The sequence below is a fragment of the Camponotus floridanus genome, unplaced genomic scaffold (assembly GCF_003227725.1).
Source record: "Camponotus floridanus strain SB8 unplaced genomic scaffold, Cflo_v7.5 scaffold253, whole genome shotgun sequence".
In the NCBI taxonomy this organism is placed as follows: domain Eukaryota; kingdom Metazoa; phylum Arthropoda; class Insecta; order Hymenoptera; family Formicidae; genus Camponotus; species Camponotus floridanus.
Genome location: NW_020229385.1, coordinates 31583 through 47500, shown reverse-complemented (window position 1 = coordinate 47500; position 15918 = coordinate 31583). Strand labels below are relative to the sequence as shown.

The 15918-nt window shown below is 28.4% G+C and overlaps 1 pseudogene; it reads left to right on the top strand.

Moving 5' to 3' along the window:
• LOC105255518 overlaps positions 1–13360 on the top strand; it is a 30402-nt pseudogene extending 17042 nt beyond the window's left edge.
• Positions 13361–15918: the final 2558 nt, after the last annotated feature.

Genomic DNA, 15918 nt, shown 5'->3' with positions numbered 1-15918 from the left:
AATTAATGATTCGACCGTGTAAGTACTTGAATTTTATATCATTTTTTAAAATTAAAATTTAAAATATAAATTCTTATAACTTTTACATCGAATTGTTAATGATTCTTGTTAGAAGTTCGCGAGAGACGCGCAAGAGAAAAGTTGGGAAAGTTTTGATACAGTCTCGAGTCAGCATTTCTAGATTTCTACATATCTCCATTTCTCCATTTCTCCACATCTGCATATCTGTATACTCATATAAACATGATCGAAAGCATCCTTTACTATATATGTCTATAAAAATTATCAAGTCAGCTATCGCGTAAATCGAAATATATTATGACTGTTTCTCAAAATAGTTCAATTTAAAGTAATAATATAACTTCAATGCAGACTCGAGTTGACATATCTCATCTTCTCCACATCTCCACATCTCTATTTCTGCATATTTCAATTTCTCCATTTCTCCATTTCTCCACATCTCCATATCTGTAAACATGGTCGCATGCATTCTTTCCTATTTATTTTCATAAAAATTATCATGTCATCCATCGCGTCGATCGTAATATATTACGATTGTTTCCCAAAATAGTTCAATTTAAATTAAAAATACAACTTCAATGCAGTCTCGAATTGACAGTTTCCCATTTCTCCACATCTCCATTTCTCCATTTCTCCACATCTCCATATCTCCATCTTTCCAATTCTCTACATCTCCATATCTATAAACATGGTCGCATGCATTCTTTCCTATTTATTTTCATAAAAATTATCAGGTCAATCATCACGTCGATCGTAATACATTATGATTGTTTCTCAAAACATTTCAATTTAAATTAAAAATATAACTTCAATGCAGTTTCGAGTTGGCATACCTCCACTTCTCCATTTCTCCATTTCTCCACATCTCCATATCTGTAAACATGGTCGCATGCATCCTTTCCTATTTATTTTCATAAAAATTATTATTTCATCCATCTCGTCGATCGTAATATATTATAAGTTTCCCAAAACAGTTCAATTCAAATTAAAAATATAACTTCAATGCAGTCTCGAATTGACATATCTTCACTTCTCCACATCTCCACATCTTCATTTCTCCACATTTCCATTTCCAGATTTCTCCATATCTCCACATCTAAAAATCGCGTCCGTAGTGCCCAGAATTTCTGCATTTATAGCATTGTATATTTGTGTCTCGAGTTGGTCGCGCGTGTTTAGTATCAAATTTATTTTTATTAGAGAAGCCGGGTGCTCATGTGATAGACGGTTCGATAAGCTTCTCTTCCGCGCTCGCGTCTTTTATCGCTTTTTGGAGCTTGGTGTATCTTTGTGAACGCACGAGAATTTTTAATTCGTCTCGTAATCCAATTTAGAAGTTTATTAGAGCCTGTTTTTTAATTGTTTCTTGTATGGCTTGTTTGAATGAAGGAGGCTCGTTCTTCTCCTTCCACCATAGATTCATATAATCCTATTCTAAAAAAGGCATGTTAAGTCGATTCTCGAAAGTCTCGAAGTATTGTTGCTTTTTTTCTGCGATGCCGAAAAGGCTCTTTTATTGCGCTCAATTCATGTTGTGAGCAGTCATTTGCAATTATTACAAATTTTGACAGCTTGTGTGACAGTGAGTAGTGTATATATAATAAAAGGGAATAAATGGCGCGCGCGAAGCGCGCGCTTTGCGTTGTCTAGTTGTATATATATTGTTTCTATTAATAATATATATAAACAAATGCTATAAAGAAAACATTTAAGGTATTGATTATTGATACATATATTTCAGAACGACGGTGAACACAAAAGAAATAAACTTGCCTGCTAAAGCTGCTCTCGTTCTTGCTTCAAAAAAGAACTAAGGTAGATCGTAATATTTAAAATATTTTATGAAAATTTATATTGAAACAATTATAACTTTTTATATTATTTTTATGTTTTGTATATCAAAATAAATGTAAAATATATAATAATAAATAATATATAATATGTATAATAATATATATAATAATAAATTAACGTGTTGACCAGTTGGTATGTATGGATTCAATTATAGCATCAAATATATATTCATATCATTTGTTAATGATTTACTTATATATGTATACATGAAGAGAATAAACAATTCTCTAATATATGAATAGATGTTAAATAAAAGGGTGCGCATTTGGTAACATATTTATATATTTATATATTAATAAACATATTTATTGTATATATATTAACATATATTAATAACGTAAATTTAATAAGTAAATTTAATAAATTTGAACATATATAGTAATAAATATAATAAACGAATATAATAAAATATATTTATAATGACAAATATTTTTGATCTTTAAATGTAATGAATTACAATAAATGTTCAATATAACCACCATCTTTTTCTAAACATAAAGCAACTATGCGCATGAAATTTTCTTTCACGCGACTCATGAGAGAAGTGATTTCCGCACATGCGTTACGAATTCTATTTTTAAGAATTTCTGCATTTTCCGGCAGGGTGTGATATATTTTATTTTTTAAGATGTTTCACATAAAAAAAATCCATAGGCGTAAGATTCATGGGCAGAGATCACTCTTCTGATAAAACAAGTGAGAGATATTTTCAGCAGGATTGCTCTATGTTTAGAAGAAAATAATGATTATATCGAGTTTTTAATTTATTATATTTAAAAATCAAATATAAGTTTCATTATAAGTATTTTTCATTATATTTGCCCAAATTTGTTATTAAATTTTATTTATGTTAATTTATCTATTATTATTTTATTTATTATTAGATAAATATTTTATTTATATTATTAAATTTCACAACTCTTCATTATAACAGAATGATAAAAACAGATTCCTTTTTCCTTATTCCCATTTTGATCTTATCCTGCGAGCCCAGTAAAGCACGCCCCTAAGTGGGCAGATAGACAACCCGACTTAATGATGTGTATGTTGCGGAAACACGCTGTACGTCGTTATAACTATCATTTTTCGACAAGCATTTAAGGACATTCTTTCGAATGATACATATCGACGAATAGCAGATCGCGTTTACATCTGTTTCGCACTTTATCATTCCATTAAAATATCATTCCATTAAAATAATAAAGATGCAGGATATACTACTAATGTATCATCTTTATGATTTTCAAATAATAATCAGACATGATTATTTTAATAGATTAAATATATTGAATACATATTTATGTTACTAATTTAAATAATTCAAAATTTCAGGAAAAAAACAGTCATTTCACAAAATGGAAGAACAAAAAGTCTTATATTTTTCTCTGTCATAGTTAAAGTAAATTTTTAAATACGTATAGATTTTGTGATCATTTGCTATCTTTGCATTTTTAACTATTGAATCTTTTTGAGCAAGATTAATTATAATTAAAGATATCAATATCCTAAATCCATGTCGGTTGTAATGAAAAAGAAAAATCCAAGGAAAACTGATCTTCTCTGAGAATATAACGCTAAATTATTCTTTATTAAATATTTACCTAACACGCTACCTGGCAGCCTTTGTTGTTCCCTCAACAAAAACAATGCAAGAGCATATTGTTGTGTGACATATCGTGCTGTGTGACATTAATTGTACTTTTAATCTTTTTGGATCCTCTGTTTTTTCGTTTTCTACTGGATGGCCCATGCATCTCTATTTCTTGTCGCTTGTGCCCTTTTGCTTAATTTCACTTTATTTCAGGAAATGTGTTTGGCCTTAACAGTATGTTCAATATCTAAATATGAGAATAATCTGGATATGGTTTATCTTTGATGGATTTTTTCTTGCCAAATGGTTTTTTTGGACATTACATTATTTTACTAAATGATTAAGCTTTGTACTTTGTAAAGATATTTTTCCCAATTCAAGTGTCAAAAAAATTTCTCAATTTCTATTTCTTATTCATGTATACTTTCATGGAATCTCTATTCTTTTCTAGGTAATATTTCAATTGTTTTCTTCAATAGTTCGAAAAATATTTTTTATATTATTATATAGATCGAAATTATTTATAATATTTATTTATTAACTTAAATGCACAATTATTACATATAAAAGTAGTTGCTGTTCTCTTGCTTCTACAATATGTTATTAATTATAAGTTATATATAATGCAATTCAAAAATATATTTTTTGAGGAAAACATATTTCTCTACTTTTCTTTTTCTATTAAATATAATTTTAGCTTTCAAAATACTCTATCACGTCGCAATTTTGAAATAATTATGAGATTGTCAAACTAAAGTTATTGAAAAAAATTATTTTCATATATTTTACTGTATTGCAACATGATGTGTATTACACGATACTACATTTTTCTTACTCAAGTATTTATTATGTACATTTTTTCACAGATGATAATAATTTGTTTAGTTTGTTATTTGCAGAAAATAATTTGCAATTTATCTCTTGTAAATATCATTTATGATATATTTGTCACGTACATTATCATCACCACGATATACATAATTCGATATATAAATAACATTTCCAAGTTATGTATAAATGCAATCCTTGGGTTACTTTTAGATCTAATTTAAAACTATACTCATACAGCACAAAATATTGTAAATTATGGTAATGTTCTATGTTGTATGGGTAATGTTATTGATAAAGAGTCTGTCGTAATATAAGGTATTCCAAAAAAATCATACTTTTTATAAACGTCGAGAAATATAAGTTTTATAGAAAAATATTTCAAATGAAAGTTATAGGGTTTAATGGAACCTTTTATTTTTTTATTAGATATTCTTATAATTTACCTTGAGAGTTTTTCGAAGCGCTATAATATTATACACTTTGCGATATCCATTTTGAAGTTATCGAATCTTTTATGGTAAGATGTCTAACCAACTACGGTAAGAATCGGTCATGAATCCAGACAACTAAAGTCTTGGTTGGATTCATCGATCTTGCTTTAGTTGATTAAACATCTTATTATAAAGGATTCGAAACAAATATCGCAAAATGCACAGAAAAAAATAAGTGTTAAATCAAAACTTATATACTTAAACTAATGCGTTCATTGTTTCGTATATACGCAACAATTTATAAACTTCTTAGAAGAATTTAATAATTTTAAATTTCAACAATCAAACAATTTAAATTACAATTTTATTTTAATATTGTAATTGTCACCTCAAGAATATATAATTATTAAATTCTACTTTAAGAAAATTATAATCTTTGATTTAAAAATGTTATTTTCTAATATTGTTTCTTTTCCATTCAAGAAAATTAAATCTTAAATCATAAGAATATATTTTTCTTGATTGAACTATATAAATTGGCTTCATTCAAGTAAGCAATTATTCAAGCAGTAAATAGATCGTTTTAAACTTTACAATTTTTATCTAAAACGTTTTTCTATAAAACATATATTTTTCGAAATTTTTAAAGGTTCTTGTCTTTTGGGACACCCTGTAGATATTGTGTCATTAATTCTACGATATATGAATGAAACTTGTTATCTATAGCAGTGATTGATTGATGACTAAGACACATAGCTGTAGTAATTAAGCTATTTGTTCTATGTCATTTATTTGGTTTTTTCGAGCGTAAGATATTGTATTTATAAGCACGATTGATAAAGAAGTAACTGATTTCCTTAGTCATTAAAGTATATATAAACAATTTTCAGATTCAACAAGTACAAACAGCATCATGTCGCTTACAATATGTTTGTGCACGTTTTTGCTGCTGATCAGCAGTTCATCTGCCAAAATGTCCAATAAGTATTGGTGGAACAACACTGTTATGTATCAAATTTATATAAGAAGTTTCTGTGATTCCAATGGTGATGGCATAGGCGATCTAAAAGGTATATTAATTATTACTTAATTATTAATTGTATCGTATAAGACAAGAAGAAGAGAATGAATAAATTAAACAAGAAAATAAGAACGCAAAGAATAAAATATTATTACATTCATATATATGTTTTAATTTTATTGGATTAATTGCACAATTAATATTAATTACACACTAACACAAATCTGCAAAGGTCAGTTACAAATAGCAGAGTAAATGAATCTGACACACATACATTTTTTAATGCCGGTAACTAATCTGGCCGCAGAATTTCCCTAACACGTCAGATTGTCGAGTAATTTATAGTTAAATACTCCAAAAATGGCAATTTCGGCAAATTTCATGAATTTATTAAGGAAGAACTTAAATTTTTGGAATGTTTCTGCCATTGGCGTCGTATAGTACTAGTCTTCATCTTTCAAATTTTTGATTATCGCTGCACGATTTTTTTTCGCTAAAATATACAAAATATTGAGTTATAAGAAAATTCACGTTAAAGAAAATTTACATAGACGTCAATATGGCTGATCCATCATCTTAAAATTTGAAAAGGCTTACATATGTCGTAGGTTCAGTTGCCCAAAAAAGTTCTCTATTCTAAAGATACATCTAATACAGTTGATACATATTTTTCTAAATTTTTCTAAATTTTACCTTTTTATTATGATTTTCATCCGTCATATTGGATGCACCATTTTTAATTTAAAAAAATAACAGGCGGCGTTCAAAAATTTATGTTTTTATCAAAATTTTGATTCGTGATAAGACAGAGAGGTAACACGGCTGACTTAGAATGGCTTATTGGACCACTATGCATGACCAGTCTTATAACTTGTATGTCTTAGCGAAAAAAAAATCGTGCGGCAGCAATAGAAAATGGATTTGAAAGGTAAAGATTAATACTATACGATGCCATTGGCAGAAATATTTCAAAACATTAAGTTTTTTCATAATAAATTCATTAAATTTGACGAAATTGCCATTTATGGATTATTTAACTATAAATTACTCAAAAATATGACGTGTTGGAGAAATTCTGCGGATAGATTCGTCAAAAAATATATTAGATTCACCTACTCTGCTTTATGTAATTAATCAAACATAAAATTTTGCAATAAAGTTTCTGTGTTATTGTATAATTATATTTAGTTAATTTCTGAACGCATACATTTATTATTGAAAACAAATATCGCAAACGTAATAAATATATTAAAGCTCCAAAGTAACGTAAGCCTAATGTAGATATATTGACAAAATTAAAAATTTTGTTCTCTGATGTTATTAGGAATAACTTCAAAGTTATCCTACTTCAAGGATACTGGCATCAACGCGATCAGTTTATCGCCCATATGTTCAAGTTCTAATTTGGAATATGGCATAATTGATTATACAGATATCGATCCCATTTATGGTACACTTGAAGATTTCAAGGCTCTCCTGAGGAGAGCTCAAAAACTCGGTGTAATAGTGCGGCGGTTTGCCTACGTCATGATTTTTATATGATATAATTTGATTGTTCATATTATGATCGTAAATAATTGTACGAAGTTACTGATTGTCCTTAGTCTGTAAAATTTACCGATGTGTAGTATTTTTTTTATGTGTAATTACTTTAGCGTCCTTATAGGTGGTTCTCGATCTCGTACCTAATCATTCGTCTGATGAGCACCTATGGTTCCAAAAGGCTCTTCAAGGCCATAAGAAATATAAGGGATATTATATATGGGCAGAAGGTAAAAATAAAGATAATAAAACTCCACCTAATAATTGGATCAGTATATCTGGTGGTCCCGCATGGACTTATGTCAAATCACTAAAACAATGGTATCTTCATCAATACGGTCCTGGACTGCCTGATTTGAATTATTCAAATTCTGCCGTAATACAGGAGATGCAAGTAAGCTCAGTTGTTCTAAAATGTTGCTAATATACAGGGTGTCCCATTTTATTCTTGTCAGTCAAATATTTCGATATTACTTAGAGTTAGAAAAAAATGTCTTATTGTTAGACAAAAGTTGTATGGCTTGAAGGAGGCCAAGATGATGCTATTGATTTGAAAACCTGACCTTGAGAGACCTTGAAAAGTCGTTTGAAAGTCACCTTCAATTTTTTAAATAGAACCCCCTATTTTTATTACTTATTCTTGTAGCTTATCTCGAATGCTTTCCAAACCACTATAATAAAGTATTTTTTCATTTTCAGTACTTTTCGAGTTATGAGGCTCAAAATAATATCTTAATTTTACATAAACTATAAAATATCTAGTAAAATATTCATTTTTTGATTATTTTACTTTAATACTTTTATATACAAAATAATGAGAGGAATTAATTGGTGTAAACAAAAAAATTTAGTTGTATTTAAAAAAAATATGTAATTGTTAATTGCAAATTACATATTTTTTCTTAAAAACAACTATGTCATTTCTTTACACCAAAGATTTCTCTCATTATTTTTGTTGCAAAGTAGACGGTACGGATGGAAAAACGTAGTATGATTACTATGTACGGAAAACGACACACCTTTTATCGAAGCACAACAGATCTATCGATAAAATCGAAAAATGGTTAATGAATCGACGAGCGCGAAAACAAAAAAGAATGTGCATTGAGCCGTGCGGATGTACTGATTAATATGTAAGACATAGAGATGGCGTTAGAGTTTGTCCGGGGGATAAATAGTTATTATCTGTAGGAGATCTAAGCGCTTGAGTCGATAGATTCTAACAATTTTGTTCATAAAAGTATTAAGGTGAGATAATCGAAAAAATGAAGTATCTAGTAAAATGAATATTTTATTAGATATTTTATGGTTTATGTAAAATTAAAAAATTATTTTAAGTCTCATAACTCAAAAAGTACTCAATGAAGAAATACTTTATTATAGTGTTGTGAAAAGTTCTTGAGATAAACTACAAGAATAAGTAATAAAAAGTACGGAGTTCCGTTTCAAAAACTGAAGGTAACCTTAACGGTGATCTTCAAACAACTTTTCAAGGTCAAACCAATGACATCATCTTATGGCTCCCTTCAAGCCATATAACTTTTGTCTAAAACATTTTTTCTAACTCTAAGTAATATCGAGATATTTGACTGAAGAAAATAAACTGAGACACCCTGTATATTGAATTTCCAAAAAAAAAACGTTCATGAAAAATGTGTCTAATTTTCCAGTCACATTAATTTTATTTGTGATTTATAAAAAAAATTATCGCGTTTATAATTTCAATAAATTATGTTAATAAATTTAAATTTCTATTAATGCGTTCGAAACGTTTAAAATATGCTTTTATCTTATTGCTCGAAATATCATCTTCTATATACGTAATAAATATGTCATACAATAAATTATGACATAATTTATTAGCATTAATAGTTTGCACATTAATTTATTGTTTAACTTTTTGTATTTCACCCGTATTTTTATCTCGATTAAAAATTTATTACTTAATCTAGATCATAAATTTTTTCAAATAGCTTCTTATTTTATATATGAAAATTTTAATGAAAATTTATAACCGCATGTTGAATTTGAAATGTAAATTTATGTAAAAAAACAAAGTTTTATATAACCAGAAAGATAAAGGGAAACGTATAAAATCTTTCACACATTATAGCACTTTGAACTTATTCTTACAATTTACAACTTCCAATGATTTTTTTGACGGGTTATAGGAAATATTGAAATTCTGGTTGGATATGGGAATAGACGGATTCTGCGTAGATTCCGCCGCATTTATTTTTGAGGATAGAAAATTGCGAGATGAGCCTAGAAGTAATGCGACTGGTGAAACACCGCAAGATTACGGGTACTTGAATCACATTTATACCACTGATCAAATAGCTTCTTATGAGCTATTTGGAAGTTGGAAAAAATACCTAGATGAATATGCTGATGAAGATAATCAAGATCAAAAGGTCAATAAAGCAACATTATTTTCTCAAATCTATATGTTTTTAAACTTATGACTTAAAAAATGTGCTCTTTCTGATCTTTCTAGTTACTGGTGATGGAGGCGTATACCAGTTTTCCACATACGATTCAATATTATGACTATAATGTGTTGCCTTTCAATTTCATGTTTATTGTAAATTTGACTGCTAAATCGTCCGCGAAAGATTTCAAAGAAAAAATCGACCTCTGGATAAACTCAATACCACATGGTGAAGTTTCCAATTGGGTGGTGCGTATTCACACGAAGTCATCCTAATTTTAAAAAATTTTACTTCTTCTTTTTATGAAATTTAACAGAATCTATGATGTTCTTATTTAATTATAATGTAAAGGAAGCGTTTTATAATTCTTATTTGTATGCATTGAGAAAAAAATTTGGTTGCATTAATTAGAAATATGATCAATTTAATCAGTATATCTGTTAGAAAATAGACAGAACTTTTTTAAGAATCACAATTCCTTTAGGAATTATCAGATGAGTATGATTAATTTTTTTTCTATTAAGTTTATCAAATTTCGTTGGTAATAAAACTAAATTTAAAGAAATGATATCACTCTGTCCATGTTTATTTAATATAACAAGAAATTTTATAGATCCAACTAGAAAATATTAATTAAATCCTTATAAAAAGTCTATTAAACTTTCTAGTTATCAAAAAATCGAGTCTTATCATGATAAAAAGAAATTCTATTTAGTTTAATCGTTATATGTCTTGTTGGTACAGTCAAATGATTTCTCTTAGTGTGGAATATTATATGTATATGTCACACTATAATTTTTTAAAGATAAATATTTTATTCCATTAAAAATAGTTTTTAAGAAAGGGATAGAATTTAAATATGAGAGATTTTTATTTAAATTTTTATATAGTTATAAATTTTTATCGGATAGAGATTTATAAAACTTTTCTAAAAAAAGTCCAAGTTGTAAAATCCGTTCTTCATTATTTTCTTTATATAAGATAAAATTGCCAAGAATCTAAACATATATATGTTACAAAAGTTCAGTTTTTTTTTTAAATGTCGTCATATATGTTGTATTTCTGGTAGAATTTCATTAAAATGTTTAATTCTCGTATTCTAGTTACATTGATCTTACTTATAAAAATATATGTAACAAATAGAATAACATTTCAAATTTTTCTGTTATCATCATGTTTTATATAAATAGGAAATTTATTTTTTTTCAATAATAAATATATTAAAATGTAATATAAATTATATTTTCTTAGTTGGGAAATCCTGACAATCGACGCGTAACCTCGCGTTTTCCCGGCAGATTGGATCAAATGACCATGTTGTCCATGATTTTGCCGGGAATGACATTGACCTATAACGGCGATGAAATCGGTATGGTGGACACGGATATATCTTGGAAGGAAACGCAAGATCCCAAAGCGTGTAACGCGGGCAAAGATCATTATGCCGCTATATCTCGCGATCCAGAACGAACGCCATTCCAATGGAGTGCGGAAGAGAACGCAGGTAGAAGACGAATCTTTGCGATTTATAATGTTCAATTGATTAATAATGTATTTCTAAATCTTAATCAATTAATTATTAATTATGACAGGTTTTAGTACGGCGGACTCGACGTGGCTTCCGGTGAATCCAAATTATAAAGAGTTGAACTTGGAGCGAGAGATACGTAGTGATGAATCGCACTATAAAATCTATAAATCCTTGGCCTATCTGCATCGAAAGGAACCAGCGCTTACCCAAGGAAGCTATACATCATTCACGACGAAAAATAATACAGTTCTGGGTGTGATCAGAAGCAGCGATAATCGCACCGTGCTACTTCTGATTAATTTCACACCTCTCAAACAGTTGATTTGTCAGATTATAATCTTCCGGTAATAATGAAATTAAAAGTTGCTAGCTTGGGTTCTCGTTCTTCTCTAAAAAAATGGTACGATTTTGTTGAATATTATTTTAAAATTGTTTATACACATACTTATAACTATAAGTATTATGAAATAATTATAATAAAATTTTTTATTTGACAACGAAGATGATTTTTTTAGAAACGTCAAATCAACATCACTTATAGTTTCATCAACAGTTTCTTAATCAAATTTATAATTATAAGCACTTTTCACTTTCTAAAAAATACTTTTTTATATTTTTAAAAGTGTTAGATAACAAATTTTTGTTTTTAATTAATTGCAATTAGAGATTTTGTTTTATTTACGATACTTTATTTAAAACATATGTTAATAAATATATAATTATATACATATATAATTTAGAAAAAATCTTTTTTAGATTTTGCAAGAAAAAATACCTTGTGCAAACATTGTACTATTATAAACATTGCTTGATGATGTTTATAATAGTAGATGCAGATAATTCATTTTTATATTTCTTTTTTGCAGGGTTGACAAAAAATATATATATTTACCTGAGAAAGCCGCTTTAATATATACATCTTTCAATATTCAATAAATATACTACCTTTGAAGTATATACTTAAATAGAAACTTTTTCAATTGTATATTTGTAAATTGTAATATTTCCTGTAATAAAAAATAATAAATAATACTTTATTTAACTATGATTTACTTTTTAACAAGTATTCTTACAAAATTGTAACATATACATATAAATATTTGTAACATATACATTTAAATATATATAATTTTAAATTTATGTTACATATAATATTATTAATATAATATTAATATAATATTAATATAATGTTAATTTTTAATATAATATTAATTTAATGTTGATATAATATTAGTATTAATATTATAATCTCTAATTTATATATTATTGAATTCTGTTGCATTACTTTTTCAAGAATACGAAATTATATATTATTATACGTATGTATTTTATTACATATTAATATGTAATTGTTAATATTAAGTATACAGAACATATTAACATTTTTAATTAAATAATTAAATCAGATATAAGATCTTTTAAAATCGTACTAATAAAAATATATTATTATTTTGCTGTTTAAATTTAGTATTATCATTTTTTATGATTAAATAACGGAAAATGTAATTTTGTGCAACTTATTTTTATAAAAATTTTTTAGAACGTATTTTATTTATTTCGTAATTATACATTCATCAGACTGTTACATCCAGATCAGAAAAGAATGGATCAAGAGGAGAGTGTAACGTTTGTACTGTCTTGAAATGACGCGATATGTGGGTTCGAATGAATTGTAAGGTCTAAAAACAAGTAAACAACTGTTTAGAGTTGCTTATGCTGCTTTGCTTGCACATTTATTTGGTGATTTTTTGAAAAAGGAATTCTCCCTTTTTAAGAGAATCTGATTTTTTTTACGCGGAATGTGACGAAATCCAATCTTTATATCGTGGCAGGTGAAACATGAATTGGAGAAAAGGAAAGTTGTCTGTATCGCGTGTGATTCAAATTTTAACATAGTTGTAACTGACGAAAGAAAACTATACGGTTGACGCGATAACAAGAGCATCCAGATTATATTCGACCGTGCAAAATATTATAAATATCCACGCGAAATTATCAGAATCTCGGATAAAATAGGTAAATATTTTTCAAATTTATGTCTGATATTTCATCTCTAAGAATGTTACAGTATCGAACATCTTCATGAGATATTGATGTTTCAGTTAAGGTGGTCTGCGGAGACGGGCATACATTGGCGATCACAAATAAAGGAGAAATCTATGCCTGGGGCTCGAACTTATTTCGACAAGTAGGTGTAAATAGCAACCAGAAACCTTCCGGACCGATCGTGGTAACTTATGAATTATTAATAAAAAACTTTTTAATAATTGCCATGATGAGTGAAACAAGAAACGAAATAATAAGGAAAGATATGATCGACAGGTAAACATCCCCGAGATGAGAAAGATTTTGGATATCGCTGCTTATCGTAACTTGAGTGTTGCCGTTGGCTGTGATAAGATTGTCTATGTGTGACGTAAATTTTGTTTCGATCTTCATAATACTATACCGTTTCCCACAAAGTTTCGAACATTCATGATGTGTTTTGCGCATTTTGCGCACAGTGTGTGGAGTAGTGTGCACAATTCATCGATTGTGTTTATGAATAATTTCAAGTATGTGAAAGAAGTATTAAATATATTAAAGTCTCTAAGAGCAATATTCGACGATCCGATATGTTTTATTATTATTCTTTATGTATTTTTTTATTTTGCATAAAACTATGTGATACATATTTTCATTCTGATTTGGTTGTTATAAAGAATGAAGATTTATAAGGGAACTGTAGATTTTATAAAAAAGAATTAGGGCAATTTTTTTCTACTAGAAAAAATAAATTACAATTGTGTTAACGGTTATTTTGAAACTTATAGTCTCACTCCAGTCATATATTGAATTATAACATTAAAAGAAAAATTACATATTCTTATGGTAATTTTTACAATCTAATATTATTATTTAATAATTTGCACTTCAGTTGTCGAATGATCTTATAATATTAGTCAAAGGACAACCTATTTATGTTCACTATCCTTAAGATTCGTTGTCAGTATTTTAAAAATATGTTTCAACATGATTGGACTGAAAATATTCAAAGGTAAACTTAAAAAAAATACTGGTACTTTTTCAGAAATTCTCAACTTCGGTTACGTAATGACAAACATTGTTTTTTGACAGCATATCGGATTCAGTGTACACATACGGTATCAGAGAAATTTTCTTCCGTCGTTTATAAAGTCTTCTTGAAATATTTATATAAATATTTATATATTTATATGAAATATTTATAGAAATATTTATATTTATACCGGCAAAATCAATTTACCTTTGGAGAATGCATTAGGTAATTGAAATTGTAAATGTAAATTATCACATACTTACAATTCGGAAACTGAAACGACACTTTTTTACAGAACTTATGGAATTGGCCGATACGTATTGTGAAACCAATATTATAAGAGATTGCAGTCAGATAATAAAGAAAGTCATTACTGTGTCAAATGTAGCCTTCTTCTACAATAAAGCTATCGAATGCAATGCTAAGGTAAGTATCACAGTTTGGAGTTAATTACTATTACTGTTGGAATTTATTAAGGGACGACACCACTGTAACTGCCCATTTTCGACTGCTTTCTTTGGTATTTTTTTTTGTGAGAAAGGAATAAAATATATGGTCAAAAGAACTTTTAGGCTTTATTAGACACATATTGAAGTACGTAAAAAAATTTTTTTTTGTTAAAAAAACACAAAATAGCGGCGCACGAGTCGCTACATCACTACTAGTTTTCAGCCAACTCTCTCCGCGGCACGCAGTAGAACTGTCGTAAATTTAATCCTGGAACAAAAAGTGAAATATTTTCGTTAATTATATTAGTTTTAGCAGTCAAGTACGAAGGAAATAAAAAGATTTAAAAAAAAAATAGAGACGAGTTTGAATAAAAAGTTCGATTTTTCGACCATAATTTTCGTATAAGAAGTGATATATTTTTTACAATTTTCAATTAATCGAAAAAAGCGCTGGTATTTGACTGTTAAATCGATCTAAGAAGCTACAGTTAAAATTTCAAATAGATCGGGTGAAAATTGTTTGAGTTCTGCCGATTTCAAAAACATGGTTTTGAGAAAAACGCGTTTAAAGTTTTCGGTAACCAATAAATTGTTTATAACTTAAGAAATTCTTTATGTACCTTTAATCAGTGATTCCAGCTCCGTACAGTTGTCCTTGCACGTTGAGATCAGCCTCGTTTTCTTCTCTCCGAGCTGCCAAATTAGCTCTTCGAGCATCTTTTGCCTGATCCGACATCGATCGCTCTGCCTTGGCGGATTCGGATTGCGTCACTTTTCATGCAGAAATTATAGCAGTTGGGCCCGATTTTCACGCCTATTACTTCCAAAACTTTGGCAAGAGACATAAGACCATTGTTAAATGTCAATGTGGCTACATCAACTGCAACGTCGAGCAATAATTTTCCACCAGAAGAATTTTTCGGAGCGATCGTCCACACGACTTTATTGAAGCACTCGTTCGTATTTTGCGTATATCCGCCTCAGCAGCGCTGAAGAAGTTCGTCTCTGCTTAAATCATCATAAATAGGCATGATTGCCTCGTATACTTCATTACACATAGCCGAATTATGATTATATTTTGCTAAATCATTAGCAGTTTTAGCACGTTGCCAAGAGCACCATGACTCTGAGCCAGCTGGGCAGTCGCGTAATGCTTC